This window comes from Myotis nattereri, assembly GCF_964212035.1.
Source record: "Myotis nattereri genome assembly, chromosome: X".
NCBI classification, from domain to species: Eukaryota; Metazoa; Chordata; class Mammalia; order Chiroptera; family Vespertilionidae; genus Myotis; species Myotis nattereri.
This window is the reverse complement of record NC_138078.1, coordinates 12,018,860-12,035,427: the sequence shown is the minus strand read 5'-3', so window position 1 is coordinate 12,035,427 and position 16,568 is coordinate 12,018,860. Positions and strand designations below refer to the sequence as shown.

At 41.2% G+C, this 16,568-nt stretch overlaps 1 pseudogene across 1 annotated transcript; it reads left to right on the top strand.

The window, feature by feature from the left end:
- Positions 1-1,491: 1,491 nt before the first annotated feature.
- Positions 1,492-3,756, top strand: LOC308536077 (N-alpha-acetyltransferase 60-like; annotated as a pseudogene). Its single transcript has one exon. The product of its transcript is annotated as an N-alpha-acetyltransferase 60-like (transcript).
- Positions 3,757-16,568: the final 12,812 nt, after the last annotated feature.

The window sequence follows — 16,568 nt, the reverse complement described above, 5'->3', positions numbered from 1 at the left end:
CCTTAGGCTTTTGGCTTATGAATGGCAGTGACATTTAATGAAATTGAGGTGTGCAGAGGAAGTGGGGCTGAGGGGAGTGATAAACAAGAATTCTAATTTGACCATGTTAAGTTTGAGATATCTGTTGGACATCTAAGCAGAGATATCAAGTAGACAGTTACATATACAAATCTGGAGCTCAATGGAGACATTAGGCTAAGAATATAGATTTGTGAATGATTGGCATATAGATGTATTTAAAGCCATTGGCCTGGATAAGATCAATAGGGAGAAAGTGTTGATAGAATAGGACAGAGACTGAGGACCAGGTACTGGGGCACTTGAAAGATGGACAACATTTTGATAGGCAGAGATGAGAAGGACATGTAACAGGAAAGAATGAAGTAAACAAAAGCTCAGAGAAAGGAAAGCGTTTAGCAGAAGTGAGGAAGCATGGGTAAGCCATTTAGGGAGAGCCTATAATAGATATCAAGTCCTAGATTTGGTCCACTGACTTCACTAAAGAATTTTGGAAGGTTTTTAATTTGTGAATCAGTTCTGCTCCTGATAATATCCAAGTGGCTCTTTTGTGACCATATTTCTCGATATAACAACTATAAACCCTGGACAAGATCTTTTTTTAATCCTATCTTAAAACACTGGACAACAAATGAAAGCACACAAACACTGGAAGGGGTCAACATATGAAAGACAGTATCAGCTCTTTGTGAGTTTCCCATATTTATTTTACAGCTTTTGCCTGAAGGCAAGTCCCAGTCTTCACCAAGCAGCGCAGTTAAACCCTCAGTCTTATTAACTTGAAGAACCAGAGGACAGAGTTTAGAGTGAGGTGGGGAGATGGAAATCTCTGAATGGAGGCAAACAGAAAGGGAGTACTTTATGTTCTGTATTTTAACTGCCTAAATCGTGGCTGATCTTAAAAGTACACATGTGCAGGGCAGACTCCAAGAAGACTAAGCAAGATTAAAAAAAAAAAACTGAACCAAAATGTCAGCTGCTGCCCACCGTAGGGGAGACAGACTGGAATTTGAGCTCCTGCAAGTTAACTGCCTGCAAAAACAAACAAAGTTCCTTTGGAGGAACGGAATAGAATCCAGAATCTCCAAAACGTGTCATGTACAATATCCAGAATACAATCCAAAATTATTAGTCATATAAAGAAATAAGAAAACATGACCCATACTCAAGAGAAAAAAGCAATCAGTGGAGAGAACCAATGAGAACGACCCAGATGTTGAAATAACAGGAAAATATGCTTGTAATGAATAAAGCTGAGGAGTGAACTCATCACTCTGAATCTTGGGAGAATGAATCTTAAATCAGTGTATAAGATTAACTTGAGGCCTCAGTCCTGGCTGAGGCCCCTGCAGGTTACATAACCGGTTGCGGGCTCCACGCGGCCCCACTTCTGGCTCCCGGTGACCCCAGGATGCGCTGAGCCCCAGGGCACCATCCACCGTCCACCGCCACCCGCTCCTGCCCGAGGTGTGAATGACAGAGGTGGTGCCATCCAGCGCCCTCAGCGAGGTCAGCCTGTGCCTCCTCTGCCACGATGACATAGACACTGTGAAGCATCTGTGTGGCGACTGGTTCCCCATAGAGTACCCAGACTCATGGTATCATGACATCACAAGAAGGTCTTTTCCCTTGCTGCAACCTACAGGGGTACCATTGTAGGAATGATAGTAGCTGAAATAAAAAGTAGGACCAAGATACACAAGGAGGATGGAGATATTCTAGCCTCCAACTTCTCTGTTGACACACAAGTTGCATACATTCTAAGTCTCGGAGTAGTGAAGGAAATCAGAAAGCACGGCATAGGTTCTCTTTTACTTGCGACTTTAAAGGATCACATATCCACCACTGCCCAGGACCACTGCAAAGCCATCTACCTGCACGTCCTCACCACCAACAACACAGCAATAAGCTTCTACGAAAACAGAGACTTCAAGCAGCACCACTATCTCCCCTATTATTATTCCATCCGTAGGGTCCTCAAAGATGGCTTCACTTATGTCCTCTACATCAATGGTGGCCACCCTCCCTGGACCATCTTATATCCTTTTCTTCTCAGGGGATATACCGCCAGGCCCACAGCCTGCTCTGCAGCTTCCTGCCATGGTCGAGCATCTCCACCAAGGGCGGCATTGAATACAGCCGGACCATGTGATATCAGCCGGGCAGCCTCCAACAGGTCCCACCCCTTGGCGCCCTGCGGAGCCCACCTTCCTGGCCATTTGACCTCAACTGTGTTCTGCAGAGGAGCTGGCCCATCACCTGCCCCAGCTGCAGGCCCGGTGCTACATGGGCTTGGGAGCAGAGCGTCGTGGGGTGGGTATGCCTGGTCTCCAACAGGCTCTTCCAGCCCTCCTTCCTGCTCTGGAAACCTCTGCCCTTGCCCTGGTCTGGCCCCCATGTGCGTGCACCAGCCTCATAGCTGGCCAGTGTTCATTGTGGTCAGTTGCTTCTGCTGCCCTGGGAGTATGGGGGCAGCAGTGGGCTTCCTTTCCTGCACGTCCTCAGTCCTCGCTGGCCTCTTCCCCTGCACTGCCCGTTCCTTCCAACTCCTTCCTCCAAGCCGCAATTAACTCCTGGGAGGGAGGAACCCAAGTGTTACGGATAGACTTGGCCCTAAAGACACAGGAGCCTCAGAACAATGAAGGGGTGAAATAAAGGGAATGCCAAACCCTTGTAAAGAACCAGCCCTCAGAAGCCTGGGGGGCAGGAGCAGCTCCTACCTCCCCAGGAGGGGCTGGCGAGTGGTGGGGGGCTTTTCACCCAAGCACAGAGCTCTGGGGCTTAGTTCCCTGGCATGGTGGTCAGATACTGGGAAGGTTTCCCACTCCTCTGTTGGCAGTCCTGCTGTCTCAGAGAGCGAGGAACTACCCATCACATGGTGGATGTGCCATTCAGTTGAACTGCCGCAGGGAGCCGGGCTGAGGACAGGTGCTGGTGAGGGTCCTAAGGGCCCTCCCCCCCAGCCCCCCAGTTCCGTGAGATGCAGTTCTGAGGCCTGACCAGATGCAGACAAGAATTGAGTGTGGTGTTTGATCAAGTAGGTCCTGGCCTTTGAGGCTGGGGCCAGTCACTTACCTTGTGGTCCTCAGCCTCTGGGAACAGACAGAAGAGGCTGTGTCAGTGCCAGGAAGCATGCATGTGGACATCACTTGCTTCTGGTGTTTCCTCCACCCCATCCTCCAAAGCTGCTTGCTCCCTGCCCTGCCCTCCAGAGTAAAGGGGGTTAGCAGAGTCATGCCCAGCATTGTTGCAGTGTCCTGGAGCCATCGCCACAGTGCACAGTCTGAGAGGGAGGAGAAGGTGGACAACCAAGCAAGGGGGCCTCTGATTGGCATCCTGCCCTCCCTGGGAACTCCCAGCCCAGGGGCTCCTCTGGCCTTGTGGTGGAGTAAAGGGGTTTCTCGAGATGAAGGCGAGCCTGCGCAGGAAAACCACCTCTCCTTCCTCGGCCACTTCACACTCTCACTGACTGGTCCCCACTCCGTGCTGACATTGACTTTGAGCTGAGGCCCAGCTCACTGTCCTCTCTAATCTGAATCAACCGTTATCATGTGGTTTTTATTTCTGCCCCACGGGGTAAGGGAAGAGTCTTCCAGAAGGTTCTGCCTTGGATTTCCATAATTGAGCCAAGGCCTTGCCCTGCCCCTTCCTCCTTGCCCCTGATCACGGCAGTGTCTAGCCCAGTGTTGAACAGATTGTAGTGTTCTGTCTGATTACAAACAAATAAATAGACTTTAATTGGTCAAAAAAAAAAAAAGATTAACTTGAGGATGCAGAAGCCAGAGATAGGGGAACAGTGAGGAAGCTTTGATGAGTGAGTAGTTCTACAGATATAAAGAGAAAATTATGACAAAAAGTTACTTTGAAAAATGTCATCTGACTGACTGTGGGAAGAAGTGAAAGGAATCAGAGATTACACTGAAGTTTAAAGTATGGTTGACTGAAAGAATGGTAGTACCATCAAAGTAATAGAAACATCAATAGTAGATATAAGGCTTGGATATTTGATGACAAAATCAGCTTTCAAAATATTGAGTTTGAAGTGTTAACATGATATCACAATAGAGTATCCAACATGGAGTTCCAAATTCAAGACAGAACTATGCAAAAAATCAAAGTCAGGGCTAAGGAGAGTGATTTCTAATCATTTGATATAGAAGTGATCATTAAAGTCCCTATGAAATTGGATTCAATTTCCAGGGCAGAATACATATAGTTAAATGAGAAATAATATATTAGTTATCTATTGCTGCATAGCAAATCAGAAAAAAAATGTTTAAAAAACAATCATTTTGTAGCTCATAATTCTGCAGATTAGCAACTTGGGCTGAACACCTTCTCTACTCTTTTAGGGATTTGGAAGACACTACACAGACTTGCCCCTATTGCCCCCAGTCCCCTCAGCCTCAGTCTCTCTCTCTCTCTCCCATCCCCTTCCACCTGGGCTGGGCAGAGAAAGGCAACTCCTGACAACCACTGGTACAACAGCTTCTTGGTGCCTTAGTTTCCCATCTGTAAAATGGGTACTCATAGCCATTGGTGGGATGCTTTAGAATGTCAAGCGGCAGAGGTGCAGAGCACAAGTCACACTAGATACCGCTTTTTATATATTTTTGTGTAAGGACCACTTTAGCAACAGGTGTGTTTCTAGTTGGTTTTAATGAGTGGTAGTGCTGCATCACATGCTACAGATTTCAGGGTGAGAATTTTCTAATAAACCTTTCTGATACTAAAAAACAAATTTTATATTGGTCTCTGAAAGGCTCATTCATGTATCTGCATCAGTTTCCAGGTCAGTTTTGCTGACAATTGGTAGAATTATGTTGAAATGGACTTTGATAAAACTCAGCATTCAGCAGTAGCCAGTTTGGCTCAGTGGATAAAGCATCGGCCTGCGGACTGAAGGGTCCCAGGTTCGATTCCGGTCAAGGGCATGTACCTTGGTTGCGGGTACATCCCCAGTGGGGGGTGTGCAGGAGACAGCTGATAGATGTTTCTAACTCTCTATCCCTCTTCCTTCCTCTCTGTAAAAAATCAATAAAAAATATTTTTTTAAAAAAAACAACTCAGCATTCAGACATTATGAGCATGACTCCATAATTGCTATCTACCCATTAGATAGAATGTACATCTTTCAGGCCTCATCTGAGATGGCTGGTCTCTGCTCCATATGCTCTCTCATCCTAATAATCTAACCTGGGTTTGTTCACATGGGTTCCAAGAGAGCAAGCAGAAGTGTTCATGACCTATTAAGGCTCAAACTTGGAACTAGTACCATATTGCTTCCATCTCATTCTATTGGCCAAAGCTAGTCATTGAGCTGTCCCAGATTCAAGTAGTAAGGATATAAACTCCACACTTTGATGAGAGAAAATGCAGAGTCACATCACAAAGGCACACGGATATAGATAGGGGAATAATTTATGGCCATTTTGCAATCTACCACATAGTCAAAGAACTTTGGATTTGCACACCCATGTTTCATAGAGACATTATTTACAATGACCAAGAGGTGGAAGCAACCCTAAGTGTCCATTGGCAGATAAATTAATAAACAAATTGTGGTATATATATTTGCAGTGGAATATTATTCGGCCTTAAAAAGGAAGGAAATCTATATATGCTGCATGTGGGTGGACCTTGAGGACATTATGCTAAGTAAAATACTAGTAAGTCAGTCACAAAAAGATAAGTATGTTTCCGTTTGTATAGGTATCTGAAATAGTGAAATTCATAGACACAGAATATAGAATGGTGGTGGCCAGATAGGAAAGGGAAAATGTGAGTTTTAGTTTAATAGGTAGAGTTTCAGTTTTGCAAGATGAAAAAGTTCTGGAGATCGATGGCACAATAGTGTGAATATACTTAACACTACTGACCTATACACTTTAAAATGCATCATTATATGCTTGTTATCACAATTAAAAATAAAATATTTTAAAAGATAGAACTTTGGACTATCTTTTTAAAAGATAGAACTTTGGACTATCTTTTTTAAAAGATAGACCTTCTCCCCATCTTTTGGGGAGAGGAGGAAAAAAAGAACCAAGGGAAACCAATTTTGTCCAGTCCAGAACTAATGAAAACCAATCTAGCAAGTGGGCTTGATAACGGTTCTCTACTCTTCTATCTTTAAGGATCACTGTCAGATAAAGAGTTTTAGAATTTAGCCTTTCTTCAGTGGAGGAAAAAGGAAAGCATCTGCTCATAAACCCTCTTCTCTCCAGGATTCTAGAGATCACATGATTTTTACAATGATCCAGGCTTATAACATTACTAGAGGCCCAGTGCACGAATTCGTGCATGGGTGGGGTCCCTCGGAGTGGCCTGTAGGGATCGGGCCCCAGCTCGCACCCCCAGCCTCACAGCCCAACAGCCCTGCCTGGCACCCCTCACCTGCTCCACCATCCCGCCTGTGGGATGATGGATCAGGGCCAGGCCCTCTATGCCCGGCACCTTCAGCACCTGGGAGCCGGGCAACAGTCCCCTGCTGCCGCCGCTGGTCACCTTCTGTGGAGCAATCAGTGGGGCAATTGGGCCCCACTGGCACCCGCCTTGGCCTGGCACCACCTGCTCACCTGCTCCACCATCCCACCACAGTTCTGCTCTCATCAGTGACCATCAGGCCTGCAGTGACTCCACTGCCACCCACTGCCAGCACTGCATCACCAACACCTGCCATGTTCTGCGCCACACCATGGTGGTCAGCGCACATCATAGCGAGTGGTTGAACTCCCAGTGGAACTCAAGGTCAAACAATTTGCAGGCAGTCCTCGGGTTACATCAGACTTGATGTACGTGGTTTCATGGTTATGTCTCCATCTCCCATTTATATATAAAAAAAAAAGTTCCGTCATTTCGACATATGTACATATGTGCTTTATGTTTTTTATTATTTATTTACCACAAGTAAAGGTCAGGAATTGTTATTTTTCTTTTAAATTTTTTTTACTGTTTCACTTCTTTACTGCTGTGTATGTGTTCCATGTGAGTGACGTAGGTGCTTATGTAGGTGGGTTCCAACTTACAGTGAAAATCTATAATAATAAAAGTGTAATATGCTAATTAGACTGGATGTCCTTCTGGACAACCTTCTGGAGGAAGCTGGGGCTGTGAGGGAAGCCCAGGTCCTGGATGCCAGAGGGAAGCTGGTGCCAGCAGCTGGGAAAAGGAAGGCCTATTCTTGCACGAATTTTGTGCATTGGGCCTCTAGTATACTTATAATTGGCTTGTTCAAATTGGGATCCAAACAAGGTCCATGCATTACATCTGGTTGTCTCTTTTAGTATAAAGCATTATTATTTTCCCTTTTTTATTCATTCCATCTACTCGTTGCAGAAACTGGGTCAACTAAACCTGAAGAATATATCATATTTAATATATTTGTCTATTTGTTTGTTTCTAGTGTCATTTAATCTCTTTCTCTAGCCCACTTTTTGCCTAAAACAGAAGTTAGCACTAGAGCAACTCTATTAAATAGAACACTCTGTCATGGCGGAATGTTCTATAACATGCACTGATACTGTAGCCACTAGCCGCAGGTGAAAATTTGACACTTGAAATGTGGTTAGTGGAAAAAAGGAACTGAATTTTTTAAAAATTTATTTTACTTAATTTAAAGTTTAATAGTCACATGTGACAAGAGCTATTGTATTGGCCAGTGCAGTTCTAAATGGCTTAGTTGAATTTCACTTCAGGTTTTTGGAAAGAATATTTCATAGGTAGTATTTTATGCTTCCTATTTCATGACATAAAAAACTCATAGTGTTTATTTTTTAAAATATATTTTTATTGATTTCAGAGAGAAAGGGAGAGGGGGAGAGAGATAGAAACATCAATGATGAAAATCATTGATTGGCTGCCTCCTGCACACCCCCTACTGGGGACTGAGCCTGCAACTCGGGCATGTGTCCTTGACCAGAATCAAACCCATGACCTTTCAGTCGGCAGGCCAATGCTCTATCCACTGAGCCAAACTGGCTAGGGCATAAAAGGCTTATAGTGTTTAATTGTTTCAATTTTGTGTGTGTGTGAGTTCAGGTGGCAATAGACTAATCCCTCCAATTTCAAGTTCCCCATCTACTTTTCATCTAATAGCTTCATTCATTTACAATTGTTGCTTGAATCAATTTGTTCATTATGGTGCTTTTCTAATTATATCATTCCTTCTACATTTATAAGTCAGTATTTTTCTATAGAGAACTTTCATCAAGGAAAACCAAGATGGTGGCATAGGTAAACACCTGAACTTGCTGCCACGCACAACCACATTAAAACTACAACTAAAAGACAAAACAAATATCATCCAGAACCACGGGAAGGCTGGCTGAGTGGAAATTCTACAACTAGAAGGAAAGAGAAAAGCGCATTGAGTCCGGTAGGAGGTGCAGAGGTGTGGAAGTGTGGAGGCATGGAGGCGTGTGCGAAAGAGGCTGGCAGCTGGGTACGCTGTTCTCTTTTTCAATCGGGAGGGAGATATAAGCTCCTGACTGCTCTGAACTCCAGTTCCAGGTGAGACTCTGGGGACCCAGACTCATATGGAGAGAAACTGGAATGTCTGGCATCGGGCTGGAAGGTGGGGGTGGCTTTCTCACAGAGGTGCTTGCAGCATTCATTGTTCCTGCATGAGACACAGAGACCCCGGGGCCTCTTTGGGGCAGGGCTGATGGGCAGCCATTGCTGTTTTCTCTGCCCTGGTGATTCCCTGAAACCCCACCCCACCTAATTTACAACCCCACCCCACCTAATTTACAACCCCAACCAAGCTGTATGCAGAGACCTTTGCATACAAATGGCCTGGCCTTTCTCTGCCTAAAAATCTGTCAAACTGCAGCTGGGTCAGAGAACCCCAGAGCTTCCAAAAGAAAGCCTAAGGCTCATCAGCAGCCTGAATTGCTTCACAGCTGCACCTCATCTGGGCACCTCCAAACTTCAAACAAAGAGGAGGAATCTGCAGATCTCTCTGTAGCCCCTGCTGGGTGGCCTCAGGCAGTGGCTGACTTTGCACCTCCTTGGAGATCAAAGAGCCAGTGTACCCAGTAGTCAGAGTGAGACCATCCAGATTACAACTCTTCACATCCATAAGGGACACACTCAGGGGATAGACTCAGTGAATGCCAAAGCCTCGCTGAAGCAAGTCCTATGCCATAAGGGTTTCTCTAGCACAGAAGTTCTCACATTGTAGACACAACTGGTCCTCGCAGCCAATTGGCCTGGAGGTCAATTCCTCCCAGTGATACCAACAGCAATCAAGGCTTAACTATAACAAGACTGTGCACACAGCCCACAAAGGGGTGAACCAAGAGTGTCCACCTCAGGTAATTAGGGAGGCTGAGCCACTGGGCCCTATAGGACACCTAGCACACAAAACCACTCTATCAACACAGGGAAGCAGCCAAAATGTGGAGACAAAGAAACAGGTCACAAATGAAAGAAATGGAGGAAAGCAAACTAATGGATATAGAGTTCAAAACCACGATTATAAGGTTACTCAAGAATCTTCTAGAAACCTCTGAGAAATATAATGAGACCCTCAAGGATATGAAAAAGGACCAATTAGAAATTAAGCATACACTGACTGAATTAAAGAATAATATACAGAGATCCAACAGCAGACTAGAGGATCGCAAGAATCAAGTCAAAGATTTGAAATACGAAGAAGCAAAAAACACTCAACCGGAAAAGCAAAAGGAAAAAAGAATACAAAAATATGAAGATAGTGCAAGGAGCCTCTGGGACAACTTCAAGCGTACCAACATCCGAATTATGGGGGTGCCAGAAGAGAGAGCAAGATATTGAAAACCTATTTGAAGAAATAATGACAGAAAACTTCCCCTACATGGTGAAAGAAAGAGACTTACAAGTCCAGGAAGCACAGAGAACCCCAAACAAAAGGAATCCAAAGAGGACCACACCAAGACACATCATAATTAAAATGCAAGGGCAAAAAACAAAGAGAGAATATTAAAAGCAGCAAGAGAAAAACAGTTACCTACAAGGGAGTACCCATAGGACTGTCAGCTGATTTCTCAACAGAAACTTTGCAGGCCAGAAGGGAGTGGCAAGGAATATTCAAACTGATGAATAGCAAGAACCTACAACCAAGATTACTCTACCCAGCAAAGCTATCATTTAGAATTGAAGGTCAGATAAAGAGCTTCACAGATAAAAAAAAAAAAAAAAAAAAAAAAGCTAGAGGAGTTCATCACCACCAAACCAGGATTATATGAAATGCTGAAGGGTATTCTTTAAGAAGAGGAAGAAGAAGAAAAAGGTAAAGATAAAAATTATGAACAACAAAGTGACAACAAATACATGTCTATCAACAAGTGAATCTAAAAATCAAGTGAATAAAAAATCTGATGAACAGAGTAAACTGGTGAATAGAAAAGAATCAGGGGCATAGAAAGGGAGTGGACTGACAATTCTCGGGGAAAGGGGGTGTGGGGGCATGGGAAGAGACTGGTCAAAAATCATATACCTATGTACGAGGACAGTGGTGGGCGGGGAAAGGCAGGGGGTGGGGTGGGAACCGGGTGGAGGGGAGCTATGGGGAGAAAAAGAGGAACAATTGTAATAATCTGAACAATAAAGATTAAATAAATAAATAAATAAATAAATAAATAAAAGAATTTTCATCAACATTTTTAATATGGAATACAGTTTATACAAGAAAGGCATGATAAATTCTTAATTACTTATCATTAATTTTCATTAATGGCTGGAGGAAAAGGCGGGCTTCTTGCACCTATGCAATGGTGCTGGAATTTTATTCTAAGCTATAGAAATCCATTGTGGGTTTTAAGCAGGGCATGAACAACATTACATTTTCATTTTAAGAAGCACCCTTTGTCCATAATGTGGAGAACAGGTGAAAGTTTGGAAGGTTCCAAAGGGATCTGTTACAATACAGGCCAGAGATAGTGAGTGCCTGAGCTCTAATGGGGTGATCGAGTAAGAGAGTTTGACAGAACCTAGATTAGAAAGCAGAATCAACTGTCAAATAATGTAGAAATTGGGGCAAAAGAGAGTATGGTAGGGTGAGGGGCTGAACTCTAGATTTCTAACTTGGGGAACTAAGTAGATAATGCCCCAAACCACCTTGAGAAGTACAGGAAGAAAAATTACTTTCTAAATGAAAAACTAAATTGGCCCAAACACAGACCTCCCAGACAGAAGAAGAGATTTAGGAAGATATAGCATAATTTTGTTCACTTTAGTCTAATAAATAATGAGACTATACTATACTATACTATACTATACTATACTATACTATACTATACTATACTATACTGAAATTGCTCATATAGAATTTGAGGGGTCCAGAGATCCATAAATAAAAAGCAGGGTTTATTTTGATAGCATTAAGAGTTTCACCTGGAGACGTTAAATTCTAGGTTCTATTCCTATCCATTTTTAAACAATTTCTAAATTCCTCCCTATCATTATTTTTCCTACTGCTTACAGAGATGTATCTATTATTTTGCAACATCCATAATAGTAGATACAGTGGTTTCAGAAGTGAAAAATGCTATGCAAGTGTATGAGCAAAAATCTTCTCAGTGGTTGTATCAGGTTGCTAGAGCTGCCATAATAAAGTACTACAAAGTGGATGCTTTAAAAAACCAGAAATTTATTGTTCACAATTCTAGGGTCTAAAAGTCAAAAATCAAGGTGACAGCAGGTCATGCTTCCTCTGAAATCTATAAAGGAATCCTTCCTCGCCTCTTCCTAGCTCCTTGCCTCTTCCTAGCTTCTGGTGGTTTGCCAGCAATCCTTGGCATTCCTTGGCTTGTAGATCCATCATTCCAATCCTCTTTCTTTACATGGCATTCTCCCAGTGTCTGTCTTCACATGGCCATCTTCTTATAAGGTCACCAGTCGTATTGGATTAGGGGCCCACTCGGTTCAAGTATGACCTCATCTTAACTAATTATATCTACAATGACCCTGTTTCCAATTAAGGTCACATTCTTAGGTACTGGATGTTGAGACTTCAACAGATTACTATGGGAGTACATAATTCAACCCATAACAGTGGTCTAAAGACTCATTATGGACTATGGAGAATAAAGTTTTTGTTTGAAAATTATTTTTTAGCATCCTTTCAAAAGTCTTACATTGCTCTTTGGAGAAACTGAAACTCTCTTTTTCAAAATGACATTCACGGAATCTTGCTGTCTCCACAAAGGTGAAATAAAATAAAGATTAAGAAAGCAAAATGAGCCCAACCAGCATGACTCAGTGGTTGAGCATTGACCTATGAATCAGGAAGTCACCATTAGATTCCTGGTCAGGGCATACTCTCAGTTGCCAGCTATATGCCCAGTGGGGGACCTGCAGGAGGCAGCCAATCAATGATTCTCTCTCATCATTGATGTTTTTCTCTCTCTCTCTCTCTCTCTCTCTCTCTCTCTCTCTCTCTCTTTTGCTGAAATCAATAAAAATATTTTAAAGAAAGTGATATAACATGCAGATAAATTTAATAAAAACACCTTTAAGTACTTATTCAATTATATTTTATGATACATTTCCCCCAAGAATTTCCCTGACATTTTTTGAAAGAATTAATTATAGTGAAAAACATTCATTCTTTATCAGAATAAAACACTAACATTTGCTAATAAAACCTATTGTTAGAGTGAAACAAGATAATGTATGTAAACCATTTAATAGTTTACAAGTACTCAATAGCTGTTAATATATATTTAGTATTCTGAAGAGTACAACAATGATTAAAGAAGTTAATATATGTGAAACGCTTATAATACAGCCTGACACATAGTATATACTCAATAAATGTCTAGCTGTTACTGTCAACACAACCATCATTATATAAGAGGATAGTGTCCAAAACTGCCAATGCTATTTCCATTTGGTTTATTCTTGCTTACATATGGACTCAACATTTGCATATAGATTCATTAGGTGGGGTTTCTTAAAATTTAATTCAATCTATAAAATCCATAGCTTATTTAACAGGCAATTTACAAACTATTTAAATTTGATTTGATTTCTTTTTAATAAATGAATTCCTTAATATTTATACCCCCAAAGTATTTATTTTACCTGTTAGCATGAACATGACTTGAAAATAAGCTACTGAAATCATAATTGATGTGTCGTTTGTTGAAAATGTACTTCATTAACAAATATGGCATTTTTAATCCACAGCCAGTTTTTCTAGCAACAGACCTGATTTGGCACTACCTCATCCCACAATTTTTGTGATTATAGCTGCATATTTCCCAAGCATAGAGAACTGGGGTTCAGTTGGTGGTCAAGGAATGGAGTTCCACTTAATTCCATAGTTTTCCCAAAGTCACTTCTTTAATTGAGGTCTGATTATGGGCTAGTCTTAAATGCAAGTCACTAAAAAGTCAGGATATTTTTTGAAGTATCTTTTCTAGCTACAGACTCAAATCTACACTCAAAAGCACAAATATAAACTTAAAAAATAAAGAATGTAACCACAATAACAGCCATGTTCTAAAACAACAGTTTCATAACCTTTGAGTGGTTTCTCTTTCATAGTGATGAGTAGAAACTGGTGGTCCCTGGTTTTTTGCTTCAAAATGGTTTGTAGACTGAAAAAAAATTGAGAACCACTGCTCTAACCAACCAAACTAAATTGATAGTTATAAAATGGGGATGTTTATCCTCTGAAGGAATACTGTATACTGTGATTTTTGGTTAATCTTAAGGCAGCCGTTTTAATATCAGTTTGAAAAGGCAACTGGAATGTATTCTCTCTCTTATGAATAAGTGTTTATAAACAGTCACATTTAGTGGATCTTTTCTGTTCTAGTAAAATGAAAACTAAAGAAAAACAGTAGCTTATTAAAGCTCTAAGAATGGCTTCTCAGTTCCTTGTCAAGTCTCAAAGCCCCATAATTCTTTCCCTTCAAACAACTCTGAAATAAAATGGCACCTCTAAGGATTAAACATTTTGGAAAACAATAAAAGAAAACATTAAAGCATGTCTGACACAGACCTCCCCTCCATACTTCCCTGTTCCTCCCATATTCCCAACATAACTATGAGTCAGGTAATGTTAACTTTGAATCATACATTTGTTAGTTTCTTTTGCGTATTACATAAACAAAGTTTTGATCATAGCTTATGAGGCAACTGACCTGTAATCATTTTCCTTTCAACATATGTGGCTTGAAAAACAGAACAGTAAGTTACCCTACATGCTCTTTTGCTGAATTCCACAGGAAGTTACTCAGTATCATTTTTTTTGTGTGATACGAGTGCCCTAAATAAATGATTATACCATGAAAAAATGCTCAGACAACAAATGGAAAGAAATAACTTTCAAGAGTGAAGTATTTGAATTACATTATGTATGCAGGAATACATACTCCCTTTCTGAAGCTGATAACAATAGCTCCGTTTATTGAGTGCTTCTATGTGGCAGGCTCTGTGCTTAATGCTTTACAGACATTATCTCCATTTCATCCTCCCAGCAATTCTGTGAGGTGGTTATTATTATCCTTATTTTCAGGAAAGGAAAACAAATTTTATTCAGCAAATATTTGTTGAGCAACTACTCTGTGCCAGATTTTGTTCTAGGCCTTCAAGTTAAAGCTGAGAGATGCAAAGGAACCTGGAGTTTGGACATAGGCCTGTCTCTGCTTTTATCATGATTCCATATTGCCTAACTGGGAAGAATGTTACAGTAAACATTTTAAGTATATGTATCATGGAATGTCTTCCCTTTAGTTACTTATAGATTTTATTGGTATACTTCATCATCTACAACTCTAGAATTATTGAACTTTATATCTGGAGGGGAATCTAGAGAAGATCCTTACATTTTCCAAAATTTGAATATTCTCAAATAGATGTAGCAATTCCTGTTGACTCTTGAGATATGTGTCAATCAAGAACATAGTCTTAATTTTTATTTGGGAAATTTCAAAGAAAACCCAAAATTCATACCCATGAAAGATACATCACCATGTATTTTGTTTCATTATTGTCTTAACTGAGATGAAATTTGAGCCTAAGCTTTATCTTTCTTTCTCGCTGGAAAAAATAGTTTCCAGTGATTATTTTTTCTTTTTGTGTAAAAAATAACTGCTTCAGATAGTGTAAAGGAAAGATCTTTTTCAGAGAGGTGATGATTATGCTATGGGTTTTCTATAGTAGTGACAAACCCATATGTAAAAGAGCTGTGAATTTTGGATGTATGTGAGGTAGAGATTGTGCCATGAGCCATAGTTAGTCATCTTGGAACTTTTCCAGACTGATGTAACTCCATTTTTTGAACAAATGTTATTTTGTTAAGTAAATGTCCATTTAAACTTGTATACAAAGGTTATAATTATAGTAGGAAATTGTTGGGGATATAGGAGGTTAAATCTGGTTGTCCTGTCATACATCAGGGATGATTTCCTGGAAATCTAGTCCACATTTTCAACTGAGGTTTACTGTTTCCCTTTGCTGCAGTTCAAGTAATAAACTTTCCAATATTTTGGTTCTGACTGAGAAGTTTATGTGTGTGTTGGGGGGGGGGGTGGCATAGAATCAGTAGGTAACTGGATCAGCCCTTTCTGGTGATTTTGCACCCAGGAGTTCAAAAGACAGTGTAATGTGAGGATATCACATTATACGACTTGTAGGAATACATAAAAAGCTCAATGTAAAAGGAGAGTTCTAAAGCAGTACTGTCCTATAGAACTATAATGCCAATCTTTAAAAGTAAGCCACATGTGTAAAGATACATCTTATAGTCATCACATAAAAAGTTCAAAGAGCCCAGCCAGTGTGGCTCAGTGGTTGAGTGTCACAGGTTCGATTCCAGGGTTTGGGCTCGATCCCCAGTAGGTGTGTGCAGGAGGCAGCCCATGGATGTTCCAGCCAACCTTATTTTAAGTACTCAAGAGCCACCTGTGTCCAGTGGCTACCACGTTAGCCTGCACAGGGTGATCTCTAGAGGCAACTAGTCTTTGAATAACTACACTTTGATCTTTTCTTTCTTAAACAAGAACAAAAAAGTAATCCTGCTCAAAACAATATCAGCTTCTATGTTCACATAACTCCTTTTGCTGCCACCTACAAGAACATTCCCCCAGCCTCGTTTGATTTCCCCAAACTCTCCCGGCCAGAGAGTGGTTTCACCATTCTTGGGTTTAATATTTAAAAAAAAAATTTATTGTTAACCAAAAGAGAAAAATTCGCTTTCTTTTCTTTGGGGGCAAAAGGAGGGATAATAGTGTATTTTTCTAAATCAATTCACAAATACTTACTAAGTTGATCCTATGTGTAAGACAGCTAGCTGTTCAAGTGGTACTTTAGACCATTATTTACAGTTTGTTTAATGCTTAATTCCTGCAACACTATTCACATTACTTTTGCAGGTCAATTAACTTTGTCTTGAAAGTTATTCCTCTAGTTCTCAAAATAAAAACAGATGAAGCCTCCTCTGGGTGTCTGGGTGGCCTGTGCCAAGGCGCGAGCGCCTGCGAAGGCTGCAGCAAAAGTCCAACACAGATCCAGAGACAGAGAAACATCGATCAGATGCTCAAACCTCAGAGGGAAGG